A 14,547-nucleotide genomic window follows, 5' to 3' on the forward strand; every position below is an offset into this window, starting at 1 on the left:
GATTCAAATATTGTTCATAGATAAACTTGATCATAAACCCACAATTCCTCAGATCTCGACAAACACACCGCAAAAGAAGGGTACATTGAATAGATCTCCAAGAGAATCGAGGAGAACTTTGTATTGAGATCCAAAGAGAGAGAAGAAGCCATCTAGCTACTAGCTATGGACCCGAAGGTTTGAGGTAAACTACTCACACAACATCGGAGGGGCCATGGAGTTGATGTAGACGCCCTCCGTGATCAATGCCCCCTCTGGCGGAGCTCCGGAAAAGGCCCCAAGATGGGATCTCTTGGGTACAGAAGGTTGCGGCAGTGGAATTAGGTTTTCGTGGTGCTCCTGGATGTTTGCAGGGTACGTGGATATATATATAGGAGGAAGAAGTACGTCGGTGGAGCAACGAGGGCCCACGAGGGTGGAGGGCGCGCCTAGGGGGTGGCCGGGCCCCCTGCCTCGTGGCCGCCTCGTTGTTTGCTTGACATCCACTCCAAGTCCTCTAGATCACGTTTGTTCCAAAAATCACGTTCCCGAAGGTTTCATTCCGTTTGGACTCCGTTTGACATTCCTTTTCTACGGAACACTGAAATAGGCAAAAAACAGCAATTTGGGTTGGGCCTCTGGTTAATAGGTTAGTCCCAAAAATAATATAAAAGTGTAAAATAAAGCCAATTAACATCCAAAATAGATAATATAATAGCATGGAGCAATCAAAAATTATAGATACGTTGGAGACGTATCAAGCATCCCCAAGCTTAATTCCTGCTCGTCCTCGAGTAGGTAAATGATAAAAATAGAAATTTTGATGTGGAATGCTTCGTAACATATTTCTCAATATAATTTTCTTTATTATGGCATGAATGTTCAGATCTGAAGGATTCAAGATAAAAGCTTAATATTGACATAAAAATAATAATACTTCAAGCATACTAACTAAGCAATCATGTCTTCTCAAAATAACATGGCCAAAGAAAGTTCATCCCTACAAAATCATATAGTTTGGTCATGCTCCATTTTTGTCACACAAGAATGCTCTCATCATGCACAACCCCGATGACAAGCCAAGCAATTGTTTCACACTTTAGTAATCTCAAACTTTTTTCAACTTTCACGCAATACATGAGCGTGAGCCATGGATATAGCACTATGGGTGGAATAGAATATAATGAAGGGGATTATGTGGAGAAGACAAAAAAGGAGAAAGTCTCACATTGGCGTGGCTAATCAATGGGCTAGGGAGATGCCCATCAATTCATGTCAATGCAAGGAGTAGGGATTGCCATGCAACAGATGCACTAGAGCTATAAATGTATGAAAGCACAACAAAAGAAACTAAGTGGGTGTGCATCCAACTTGCTTGCTCACGAAGATCTAGGGCACTTGAGGAGGCCCATTGTTGGAATATACAAGCCAAGTTCTATAATGAAAAATTCCCACTAGTATATGAAAGTGACAAAACAAGAGACTCTCTATCATAAAGATCATGGTGCTACTTTGAAGCACAAATGTGGAAAAAAGGATAGTGGCATTGCCCCTTCTTATTTTCTTCTTTTTGGGGGGCCTTCCTTTTTTATTTGGCCTTCCTCTTTTTTTTCTTTTTTTGGGACAATGCTCTATTAATGTTGATCATCACACTTCTATTTATTTACAACTCAATGATTACAACTCGATACTAGAACAAGATATGACTCTATATGAATGCCTCCGGCGATGTACCGGGATGTGCAATGACTCATGAGTGACATGTATGAAAGAATTATGAACAGTGGCTTTGCCACAAATATGATATCCACTACATGATCATGCAAGGCAATATGACAATGATGATGCATGTCATAATAAACGGAACAGTGGAAAGTTGCATGGCAATATATCTCGAAATAGCTATGGAAATGCCATAATAGGTAGGTATGGTGGCTATTTTGAGGAAGATATAAGGAGGTTTATGTGTGATAGAGCGTATCGTATCACGGGGTTTGGATGCACCGGCGAAGTTTGCACCAACTCTCAAGGTGAGAAAGGGAAATGCATGGTACCGAAGAGGCTAGCAATGATGGAAGGATGAGAGTGCGTATAATCCATGGACTCGACATTAGTCATAAAGAACTCACATACTTATTGAAAAAATCTACAAGTCATCAAAAACCAAGTATTACGCGCATGCTCCTAGGGGGATAGATTGGTAGGAAAATACCATCGCTCGTCCCCGACCGCCACTCATAAGGAAGACAATCAAATAACACCTCATGCTTCAAATTTGTTACAAAACGTTTACCATACGTGCATGCCACGGGACTTGCAAACTTCAACACAAGTATTTCTCAAATTCACAACTACTCAACTAGCACAACTTTAATATCACTATCTCCATATCTCGAAACAATCATCAAGTATCAAACTTCTCTTAGTATGCAATGCACTTATATCAAAGCTTTTTATTATGACTAAAAGAAAATTTCCATGTTGTTCTAAAGGACTCTCAAAATAATATAAGTGAAGCATGAGAGATCAATTATTTATATAAAATGAAACCACCACCGTGCTCTAAAAGATATAAGTGAAGCATTGGAGCAAAAACTATATAGCTCAAAAGATATAAGTGAAGCACATAGAGTATTGTAACAAATTCCAATTCATGTGTGTCTCTCTCAAAAGGTGTGTACAGCAAGGATGATTGTGGTAAAGTAAAAGGCAAAGACTTAAATCATACAAGACGCTCCAAGCAAAACACATATCATGTGGCGAATAAAAATATAGCTCCAAGTAAAGTTACCGATGAACGAAGACAAAAGAGGGGATGCCTTCCGGGGCATCCCCAAGCTTAGGCTTTTTGGTGTACTTGGATTTACCTTGGGGTGCCTTGGTAATCCCCAAGCTTAGGCTCTTGCCACTCCTTGTTCCATAATCCATCAAATCTTTACCCAAAACTTGAAAACTTCACAACACAAAACTTAACAAGAAAATCTCGTGAGCTCCGTTAGCGAAAGAAAACAAAACACCACTTCAAGGTACTATAATGAACTCATTATTTATTTATATTGGTGTTAAACCTACTTTATTCCAACTTCTCTATGGTTTATAAACTCTTTTACTAGCCATAGAATCATCAAAATAAGCAAACAACAAACGAAAAACAGAATCTATCAAAAACAGAACAGTCTGTAGTAATCTGTAACTAAGGCAAACTTCTGGAACTCCAAAAATTCTAAAATAAATTGCTGGACGTGAGGAATTTATCTATTAATCATATTAAAAAGAATTAACTAAATATCACTCTCCAATAAAAAATGGCAGCAATTCTCGTGAGCGCTAAAGTTTCTGTTTTTTACAGCAAGATCAAAACGACTTTCCCCAAGTCTTCCCAACGGTTCTACTTGGCACAAACACTAATTAAACACAAAAAAAACACAACCAAAACAGAGGCTAGATAAATTATTTATTAGTAAACAGGAGAAAAAAGCAAGGAATAAAAATAAAATTGGGTTGCCTCCCAACAAGCGCTATCGTTTAACGCCCCTAGCTAGGCATAAAAGCAAAGATAGATCTAGGTATTGCCATGATAATGATAAGGTAAATCGCGAAAACTCATCTCATACTCCCTACGTTCAGCAGCAAGTTTTCTTTGTGGAAAGCAAAAGTAATCAAAAGGGCTAAATTTAATGGGACAAAAGTCCCCAAGATCAAGCTCGGGAGGTATTGGTTCCTCCTTTGGCCCCTCATATTGCACAATCAATTCATCATTATAAGCATTCTTTTGGCAAAAAGTCATGAGCCTTTGTTCAAGGGAAAAACCTAGCCCATTGTTCTGGATAGCAAAATTATCATTAAGTTCAGAGATCCGGTTAACAAGAGCATCGGTAGGAACCTTTTTTCTAAGGTTTTCATTAAAAGCAACATGATCTAAGGATCATAAACGCATAGTGTCTTCTTGATAGAAAAGGATAGCTACTATGGGAGGACGGCCAGCATCCAACCTATAATGTGCAAAAATTGCATTGGCTTATTTTATTATAAATCTGAACTCATGAGCTAAAAAGATGGTTGTTGCTCGCTTAACAGAAGAATGCTCAATATTAGAAAATTCTAGGAAAATCCTTTGAATGGAAGGATGCATATGTAAAAATTGTCTTTCGAGTTCAACTATGAGCTAAGATATAGCATCTGCAAGACTACTAGTTTTATGAAGGATAGATCCACTCATGGTGGGCATAGCACCGGCACAAGTAAAGAAATCTTGAATAACTCCCTTCCCAATAATATTACCGCTACCAATACGAAACTTTTTAGTGTGCAAAATAATAGGATTTTCAAGAGGATCGTCAATAGCATCAAAGTTTTCCATATTATTATCCTTATCAATGATAACCTCCCCAGTTTCAGACATGATGGCAACAAATTGCAAAAAGAACGAGCACACACAAGGCAGGAAGGAAAAGGAGGCGAACGGAAAGAGAGGGCGAATAAAATGGCAAGGGTGAACTGGGGGAGATGAAAATGAGAGGCAAATGGCAAATAATGTAATGCGAAGGATAAGAGTTGTGATGGGTACTTGGTATGTCTTGACTTGGCGTAGATCTCCCCGGCAACGACGCAAGAAATCCTTCTTGCTACATGTTGAGCACTGCGTTGGTTTTCCCTTGAAGAGGAAAGGGTGATGCAGTAAAGCAGCGTAAGTATTTCCCTTAGTTTTTGAGAACCAAGGTATCAATCCAGTAGGAGACAACGCGCGAGTCACCTCGTACCTACACAAACAAATAAGAACCTCGCAACCAACGCGATAAAGGGGTTGTCAATCCCTTCACACCCACTTGCAAGAGTGAGATCTGATAGGGATGATAATAATAAGATATTTTTTTGGTATTTTTATGATATAGATTGAAAGTAAAGATTGCAAAATAAAATAGATGGGAAACTTGTATGATGGAGAATAGACCCGGGGCCATAGGTTTCACTAGTGGCTTCTCTCAAGATAGCATAAGTATTAAGGTGGGTAAACAAATTACTGTCGAGCAATTGATAGAAAAGCGAATAATTATGAGAATATCTAGGTATGATCATGTATATAGGCATCACGTCCATGACAAGTAGACCGAAATGATTCTGCATCTACTACTATTACTCCACACATCGACCGCTATCCAGCATGCATCTAGAGTATTAAGTTCATAAGAACAGAGTAACGCCTTAAGCAAGATGACATGATGTGGAGGGATAAACTCATGCAATATGATATAAACCCCATCTTGTTATCCTCGATGGCAACAATACAATACGTGTCACTGGCATCAAGCACCGCAAGATTGAACCCAAAGCTAAGCACTTCTCCCATTGCAAGAAAGATCAATCTAGTAGGCCAAACCAAACTGATAATTCGAAGAGACTTGAAAAGATAAACTAATCATACATAAAATAATTCAGAGAAGATTCAAATATTGTTCATAGATAAACTTGATCATAAACCCAAAATTCATCGGATCTCGACAAACACACCGCAAAAGAAGGTTACATCGAATAGATCTCCAAGAGAATCAAGGAGAACTTTGTATTGAGATCCAAAGAGAGAGAAGAAGCCATCTAGCTATTGGCTATGGACCCGAAGGTCTGAGGTAAACTACTCACACATCATCGGAGGGGACATGGAGTTGATGTAGAGGCCCTCCATGATCAATGCCCCCTCCGGTGGAGCTCCAGAAAAGGCCCCAAGATGGGATCTCTTGGGTACAGAAGGTTGCGGTGGTGGAATTAGGTTTTAGTGGTGCTCCTGGATGTTTGCGGGGTACGTGGATATATATAGGAGGAAGAAGTAGGTCAGTGGAGCAACAAGGGGCCCACGAGGGTGGATGGCGCGCCCAGGGGGGTGGGCGCGCCCCCTGTCTCGTGGACGCCTCGTTATTTGCTTGACGTCCACTCCAAGTCCTATGGATCACGTTTGTTCCAAAAATCACGTTCCCTAAGGTTTCATTCCATTTGGACTCCATTTGATATTCCTTTTCTGCGGAACACTGAAATAGGCAAAAACAGCAATTTGGGCTGGGCCTCCGGTTAATAGGTTAGTCCCAAAAATAATATAAAAGTGTAAAATAAAGCCCATTAATATCCAAAATAGATAATATAATATCATGGAGCAATCAAAAATTATAGATACGTTGGAGACGTATCACCCCCCTCCACGGAATTCCACCTCGGCCATATCGATGTAGTGCTTAGGCAAAGCCGTGCATCAATAACTTCATCATCACCGTCATCACACCGTCGTGCTGACGAAACTCTCCCTCATCCTCAACTGGATCAAGAGTACGAGGGACGTCACCGAGCTGAACATGTGCAGATCGCGGAGGTGCCGTGCGTTCGGTACTTGATCGGTTGGATCGCAAAGACGTTCGACTACATCAACCGCGTTTCATAACGCTTCTACTTTCGGTCTACGAGGGTACGTAGACATACTCTCCCCCTCTCATTTTTATGCATTTCCTAGATAGATCTTGCGTGATCGTAGGTAAATTTTTTGAAATACTGCGTTCCCCAACAAAATCTTGTCAAGAAAATTGATAAAAGTGGGTTTGAAGAGGTCAAAACTTTAACTAGTGATGTGCCCACTCTTTTGAATTACAAAGACTTTAATTATGATAGTTTCTCTTTGATTTATTGTATTTCTTTGTTGCAATCCATGATAAATTCTCCCCATGCTTATGAACAAAATAAAGCTTTTACTAAACATATTGTTGATGCTATGATGAAAGCTTTAGAAGAAAAGTTGGAATTAGAAGTCTCAATTCCTAGAAAATTACACGATGAGTGGGAACCTACTATCAAAGTCAAGTTTAAAAATTATGAGTGTTCTGCTTTGTGTGACTTGGGTGCTAGTGTTTCTACAATTCCAAAATATTTATGTGATGTGCTTGGTCTTACCGATATTGAAGAATGTTCTTTAAATTTGCACTTGGTGGATTCTACTATTAAAAAGCCTATGGGAAGAATTAATGATGTTCTTATTCTTGCAAATAGAAATTACGTGCCCATAGATTTTATTGTTCTTCATATTGATTGCAATCCGTCTCGTCCAATTATTCTTGGTAGACCGTTTTTACGCACTATTGATGCCGCAATTGATATGAAAGAAGGCAATATTAAGTTCCAATGTCCACTAAGGAATGGTATGGAACACTTCCCTAGAACAATAATTAGGCCACCATATGAATCAATCGTGAGGGCATCTTATGGATCTCGAAACAGGGATGACAAAACTTAGATCTTTGCTTTATGCCTAGCTAAGGGCGTAAAACGATAGCGCTTGTTGGGAGGCAACCCAATGAATAAAATTTATTTTTGCTTTTTGCTTTCTGTTCCTGAGTGTTTGCACAATTATGTTACTGTTATGATTGTGTTTTTCATGTTTTAATTAGTGTTTGTGCCAAGTAAAGCCTTTAGGATCTTCTTGGGTGATAGTTGTTTGATCTTGCTGAAAAATAGAAACTTTCGCGCTCATGAAAACAATTCTCATTTTTAACCAGAGCGCGATAAAATACCAATTCTTTCTTCAGAAGAGTAATATACAAATTTACCAGGTTTTCCTAATTTCTCAAGAGTTTTGGAGTTTTAGAAGTATTCGAAATGTCCAGATTACTACAGATTGTTCTGTTTTTGTCAGATTCTGTTTTCTTTTCATTATGTGCTTGTTTTGATGATTCCATGGTTTTCTATGACGAGTTTTTACCATAGAAAAGTTGGAATACAGTAGATATAATTCAAGAATAAAATATGAATTGGTTTGATGCAATACTTATAGTAGTGATTTTCTTCCTTTTACTAACGGATCTCATGAAGGTTTTGTTGAGTTTTGTGCGATTGAAGTTTTCAAGTTTTGGGTGATGTTACGATGGATGATGGAATAAGGAGTAAGAAGAGCCTAATCTTGGGGATGCCCATGGCATCCCAAGTTATTATCCAAATAGAATCAAGCAACTAAGCTTGGGGATGCCCCGAGTGGCATCCCCTCTTTCTTCTAACGACCATCGGTATTTTACTTGAAGCTATATTTTTATTCGTCACATACTATGTGTTTTGCTTGGAGCGTCTTGTATGATATGAGTATTTGCTTGTTTTTATTTGTATTTTAAGTCTTGATCCCTTTCTGGACACACCTATTTGAGAGAGCCAAAATTATGCCATGACTTGTTAGAATTGCTCTCTATGCTTCACCTAAATTTTTATGAGCTATGGATTTGCTCTAGTGCTTCACTTATATCTTTTTGAGCATGGTGTGCTTTAGTATTTTTGAATAAATGCTCTCTTGCTTCACTTAGATTTATTTGAGAGTTAGTAAAATTTTCAAGAAATTCTCTCTTGCTTCACTTAAATTAATTTGAGAGAAAGAAAAATTATGCGCATGATCTTCACTTATATTTGCTTGAGCTTATCGAAAGCAACACATGAAAAATTAGTTCCAAAGTGATAGATATCCAAGAAGGATATAATAAAAACTTTCATGAAGATCATTGGACAAAATAAACTGGATTCTTTGTAATAGTTTTGAGATACGATGATGTGATATGTGAGTTATGTTGATGAGTAATTATGCTTTAGTAATAATATTGGTGTTAAGGTTTGTGATTCCCTATGCAAGCACGAAAGTCAATAGTCATGCAATGAAATTACATCCTACTTGTGGTGCATTATTCGGTGTTAATTATGCTCAATGCTCGCTTATGAGATTATTCGTTTCGTGGTTAGTCGCTTCTCAATCTTTTGCTAGCCTTCATTTTGCACTAAGTATGATCACTACTTGTGCATCCAAAATCCTTTAAACCAATTTTTCCACATGAGCCCACTATACCTACCTATATGCGGTATTCTTTTGCCGTTCTAAGCAAATTTGTGTGTGTCATCTCTAATTTTCAAAATAAATTGCTCTTTTGTGTGCTCGTACCGCTCGAGAGGCGGTGAGGGTGGCCAATATTTTCCATGCTAGATGTGTTATTCTCACAATGAGTGTTTATTCACTTGTCATTACACGAGAGTAAGGCAAAGGTATTAGGGATGCCCAGTCCCGAAATGAAAAATGAATTTACTTTATGTTGTCAAGTAATAAATTCCTTGGAAAGTGTTGGTATGGAAGGCACCCGTGGATACGCTTAGCCACGGAAGATGAAAGTATGGTGGAAAAAGGAATAAACTTTATTTTCTATTTGGGAACCGCCTATGATGTATCTAGCATGGAAAGTGTTGGGACCTCTAAGTCATTTTTGTTGGTGGGAAAAGTATGCCTCTCAAAATGTTTTTATCTCTCAGTTTTTCGCTTTGAGCTCTGGCACCTCTACAAATCCCTACTTCCCTCTACAAAGGGCCTTTCTTTTACTTTATGCAATTTTTATTTTTAATTCGAGCCTCCGTCTTCTCTTATAAAGCACAAACTAGGGGGCACTATGATCGTACTTGAGCATTGGGTGTAGCTAATATGCGAGTGTGTTTCATGAATGGATCAATGATTGAGCATGATGGGCTAGGGATAACTTATTTTAGAGTTGATATTTTGAAAGACATGGTTGCTTGTTGGTATGCTTGAGTATCTAAATTATCATGTCAAAACTAGACTATTGATTTGAACAATATAAAAGTCCAAATGTCCATGCTATAAAGAAAAGAATATGAGATGACATGTTAGGCAGCATTCCACATCAAAAATTCTGTTTTTATCATTTACCTGCTCAAGGACGAGCAGGAATTAAGCTTGGGGATGCTGATACGTCTCCAACGTATCTATAATTTTTGATTGTTCCATGCTGTTATATTATCATTCTTGGATGTTTTATAATCATTTTATAGTCATTTTATATCATTTTTTGGTACTAACCTATTGACATAGTGCCAAGTGTCAGTTGCTGCTTTCTGCATGTTTTTTACATCGCAGGAAATCAATACCAAACGGAGTCCAAACACAATGAAACTTTTTTGGATTTGTTTTGGACCAGAAAACATCCAGTGGGCCGGAGAAGCGTCTGGGGGTGCTTGATACGTCCATTTTGCATCATGCTTTTATATCTATATTTATTGCATTATGGACTGTTATTTCACTTTATGTCACAATACTTATGGCTATTCTCTCTTATTTTACAAGGTTTACATAAGGAGGGAGAATGCCGGCAGCTGGAATTCTAGGCTGGAAAAGGAGGAAATATTAGCTGCGCAACTCCAAAAGTCTTGAAACTTCACGGAACATCTTAAAATAAATAAAGAAAAAACCTCGCCAAAGATGAAGGCCAGGGGGCCCACCCCCTTCTCACGAGGGTGGGGCGCCCCCCCCCCCCTAGGGCGCGCCCCCTACCTCATGGGCCCCCTAGTGGCCCTCCGACGTCCATCTTCTCCTATATGAAGTCTTTCGATGAGAAAAAAATAAGAAGGAACTTTTCAGGACAAGACTCTACCGCCATGAGGCGGAACCTTGGCGGATCCAATCTAGAGCTCCGGCAGAGCTGTTCTGCCGGGGATACTTCCCTCCGGGAGGGGGAAATCATCACCATCGTCATCACCAACGCTCCTCTCATCGGGAGAGGGCAATCTCCATCAACATCTTCACCAGCACCATCTCATCTCCAAACCCTAGTTCATCTCTTGTATCCATTTCTTGTCTCAAAGTCCGGGATCGGTGCTAGTAGGTTGCTAGTAGTGTTGATTACTCCTTGTAGTTGATGCTAGTTGGTTTATTTGGTGGAAGATCATATGTTCAGATCCTATATGCATATTATTACCCCTCTGATTATGAACATAAATATGCTTTGTGAGTAATTACGTCCGTTCCTGAGGACAAGGGAGAAGTCTTGCTATTAGTAGTCATGTGAATTTGGTATTCGTTTGATATTTTGATAAGATGTATGTTGTCTAGCCTCTAGTGGTGTTATGTGAACGTCGACTACATAACACTTCACCATTATTTGGGCCTAGAGGAAGGCATTGGGAAGTAGTAAGTAGATGATGGGTTGCTAGAGTGACAGAAGCTTAAACCCTAGTTTATGCGTTGCTTCGTAAGGGGCTGATTTGGATCCACATGTTTCATGCTATGGTTAGGTTTACCTTAATACTTTTGTTGTAGTTGTGATGCTTGCAATAGAGGTTAATCATAAGTGGGATGCTTGTTCAAGTAAGAACAACACCCAAGTACCAGTCCACCCACATATCAAATTATCGAAGTATCGAACGCGAATCATATGAACATGATGAAAACTAGCTTGACGATATTCCCATGTGTCCTCGGGAGCGCTTTTCCTATTATAAGAGTTTCTTCCGGCTTGTCCTTTGCTACAAAAGGATTGGGACACCTTGCTGCACTTTATTTACTTTTGTTACTTGCTGCTCGTTACAATCTATCTTATCACAAAACTATCTGTTACCACTTATTTCAGTACTTGCAGAGAATACCTTGCTGAAAACCGCTTATCATTTCTTTCTACTCCTCATTGGGTTCGACACTCTTACTTATCAAAAGAACTATGATAGATCCCCTATACTTGTGGGTCATCAAGACTCTTTTCTGGCGCCGCTGCCGGGGAGTGTAGCGCCTTTGGTAGGTGGAATTTTGTAAGGAAAAAATTTATATAGTGTGATGAAATTTACTGTCACTTGTTACTATGGAAAGTAATTATCTGAGGGGCTTGTTCGGGGTATCTTCACCGCGTCCAGTAGAGAAAAGAGTTTCTCCTCAACCTACTGAACCTATTGAAAATGAAACCCCTTTTGAATTTCCTTCGGGTATGATGGAAAAACTGCTAGCTAACCCTTTTACAGGAGATGGAACAAAGCATCCTGATGAGCACTTAATATATGTGGATGAAGTTTATGGATTATTTAAGCTTGCAGGTATACCCGATGATGTTTCTAAGAAGAAGGTCTTCCCTTTATCTTTGAAGGGAGACGCATTGATATGGTATAGGCTATGTGATGATATGAGATCATGGGACTATAAAAGATTGAAGCTGGAATTTCATCGAAAGTATTACCCTATGCATCTTGTTCATTGTGATCGCAATTATATATATAATTTCTGGCCTCGCGAAGGAGAAAGCATCGCTCAAGCTTGGGGGAGGCTTAAATCAATGTTATATTGATGCCCCAATCATGAGCTCTCAAGAGAAATGATTATTCAAAATTTATATGCTCGGCTTTCTGATAAAAATCGCACCATGCTCGATACTTCTTGTGCTGGCTCTTTTATGATGAAGACTACTGAATTCAGATGGAATTTATTGGATAGAATTAAACGCAACTCTGAAGATTGGGACCTCGACGAAGGTAAGGAGTCAGGTATGACACCTAAGTTTGATTGTGTTAAATCTTTTATGGATACCGATATTTTCCGTAAGTTTAGCACTAAATATGGACTTGACTCTGAGATAGTAGCTTCTTTCTGTGAATCTTTTGCTACTTATGTTGATCTCCCTAAGGAGAAGTGGTTTAAATATCATCCTCCCATAGAAGTAAAAGTAGCTACACCTATTAAAGTTGAAGAAAAGACTGTCACTTATAATGATCCTATTGTTCCTACTTCTTATATTGAGAAACCACCTTTCCCCGTTAGAATAAAGGATCATGCTAAAGCTTCAACTGTTGTTCGTAAAAGCAATATTAGAACTTATACACCTCCTGAGCAAGTTAAAGTAGAACCTATTATTGCTATTGTTAAAGATCTCTTGTCTAATAATATTGATGGGCATGTTATTCAGTTCGAAGGTGAAACTGCTAGAATTGCTAAACCTTGTGATAAAGATAAACATAGACATGTGGTAGGCATGCCAGTTATTTCTGTTAAAATAGGATATCATTGTTATCATGGCTTATGTGATATGGGTGCTAGTGCTAGTGTTATACCTATTGACTTATACGAAGAAATTAAGAATGAAATTGCACCTGCTGAGTTAGAAGATATTGATGTTACTATTAAACTTGCTAATAGAGATACTATTGCACCAATTGGAATTGTTAGAGATGTTGAAGTCTTGTGTGGGAAAACTAAATATCCTGCTGATTTTCTTGTTCTTGGTTCCCCACAAGATAGTTTTTGTCCCATTATATTTGGTAGACCCTTCTTAAATACTGTCAATGCTACCATAGGCTGCACAAAGAATGTTCTTACTATTGGCTTGGATGATATGGTTCATGAGTTTAATTTCTCTAAATTTAGTAAACAACATCGCGAGGAAGAATTACCTAGTAAGGATGAAATTATTGGTCTTGCTTCTATTGCCGTACCTCCTAGTGATCATTTAGAACACTATTTGCTAGACCATGAAAATGATATGTTCATGAATGAAAGAAGGGAAATAGATGAGGTATTCTTTAAACAGGAACCTATTCTGCAACATAATTTGCCTGTTCAAATTTTAGGGGATCCTCCTCCACCCAAGGGCGATCCCGTGTTTGAGCTTAATCCTTTGCCTGATAATCTTAAATATGCTTATCTTGATGAAAAGAAGATATATCCTGTTATTATTAGTGCTAACCTTTCAGAGCATGAAGAAGAAAGATTATTGAAAACTCTGAAGAAGCGTCGTGCTGCTATTGGATATACTCTTGATGATCTTAAGGGCATTAGTCCCACTCTATGTCAACATAAAATAAATTTGGGAGCAGACGCCAAACCAGTTCGTGATCCTCAACAATGTCTGAATCCTAAAATGAAAGAAGTGGTAAGAAAAGAAATACTAAAGCTTCTGGAGGCAGGTATAATCTATCTTGTTGCCGATAGTGAGTGGGTAAGTCCTGTCCATTGTGTCCCTAAGAAGGGAGGTATTACTGTTGTTCCTAACGATAAAGATGAATTGATTCCACAAAGAATTATCATAGGTTATAGGATGGTAATTGATTTCCGCAAATTAAATAAAGCTACTAAGAAAGATCATTACCCCTTACCTTTTATTGATCAAATGCTAGAAAGATTATGCAAACATACACACTATTTCTTTCTAGATGATTATTCTGGTTTCTCTCAAATACCTGTGTCGGCTAGAGATCAATCAAAGACTACTTTTACATACCCTTTTGGTACTTTTGCTTATAGACGTATGCCTTTTGGTTTATGTAATGCACCTGCTACCTTTCAAAGATGTATGATGGCCATATTCTCTAACTTTTGTGAAAAGATTTGTGAGGTTTTCATGGACGAATTTTCCATCTATGGTTCCTCTTTTGACGATTGCTTGAGCAATCTTGATCGAGTTTTGCAGAGATGTGAAGAAACTAATCTTGTCTTGAATTGGCAAAAGTGCCACTTTATGGTTAATGAAGGTATTGTCTTAGGGCACAAAGTTTCTGAAAGAGGTATTGAAGTTGATAAAGCCAAGGTTGATGCTATTGAAAAGATGCCATGTCCCAAGGACATCAAAGGTATAAGAAATTTCCTTGGTCACGCTGGATTTTATAGGAGGTTCATTAAGGACTTCTCAAAAATTTCTCGGCCTATGACTAATTTATTGCAAAAAGATATACCATTTGTCTTTGATGATGATTGTGTAGAAGCATTTGAAATACTTAAGAAAGCATTAGTCTCTACACATGTTGTTC

This window comes from Triticum urartu, chromosome 1 (assembly GCF_003073215.2).
Source record: "Triticum urartu cultivar G1812 chromosome 1, Tu2.1, whole genome shotgun sequence".
In the NCBI taxonomy this organism is placed as follows: Eukaryota; Viridiplantae; Streptophyta; class Magnoliopsida; order Poales; family Poaceae; genus Triticum; species Triticum urartu.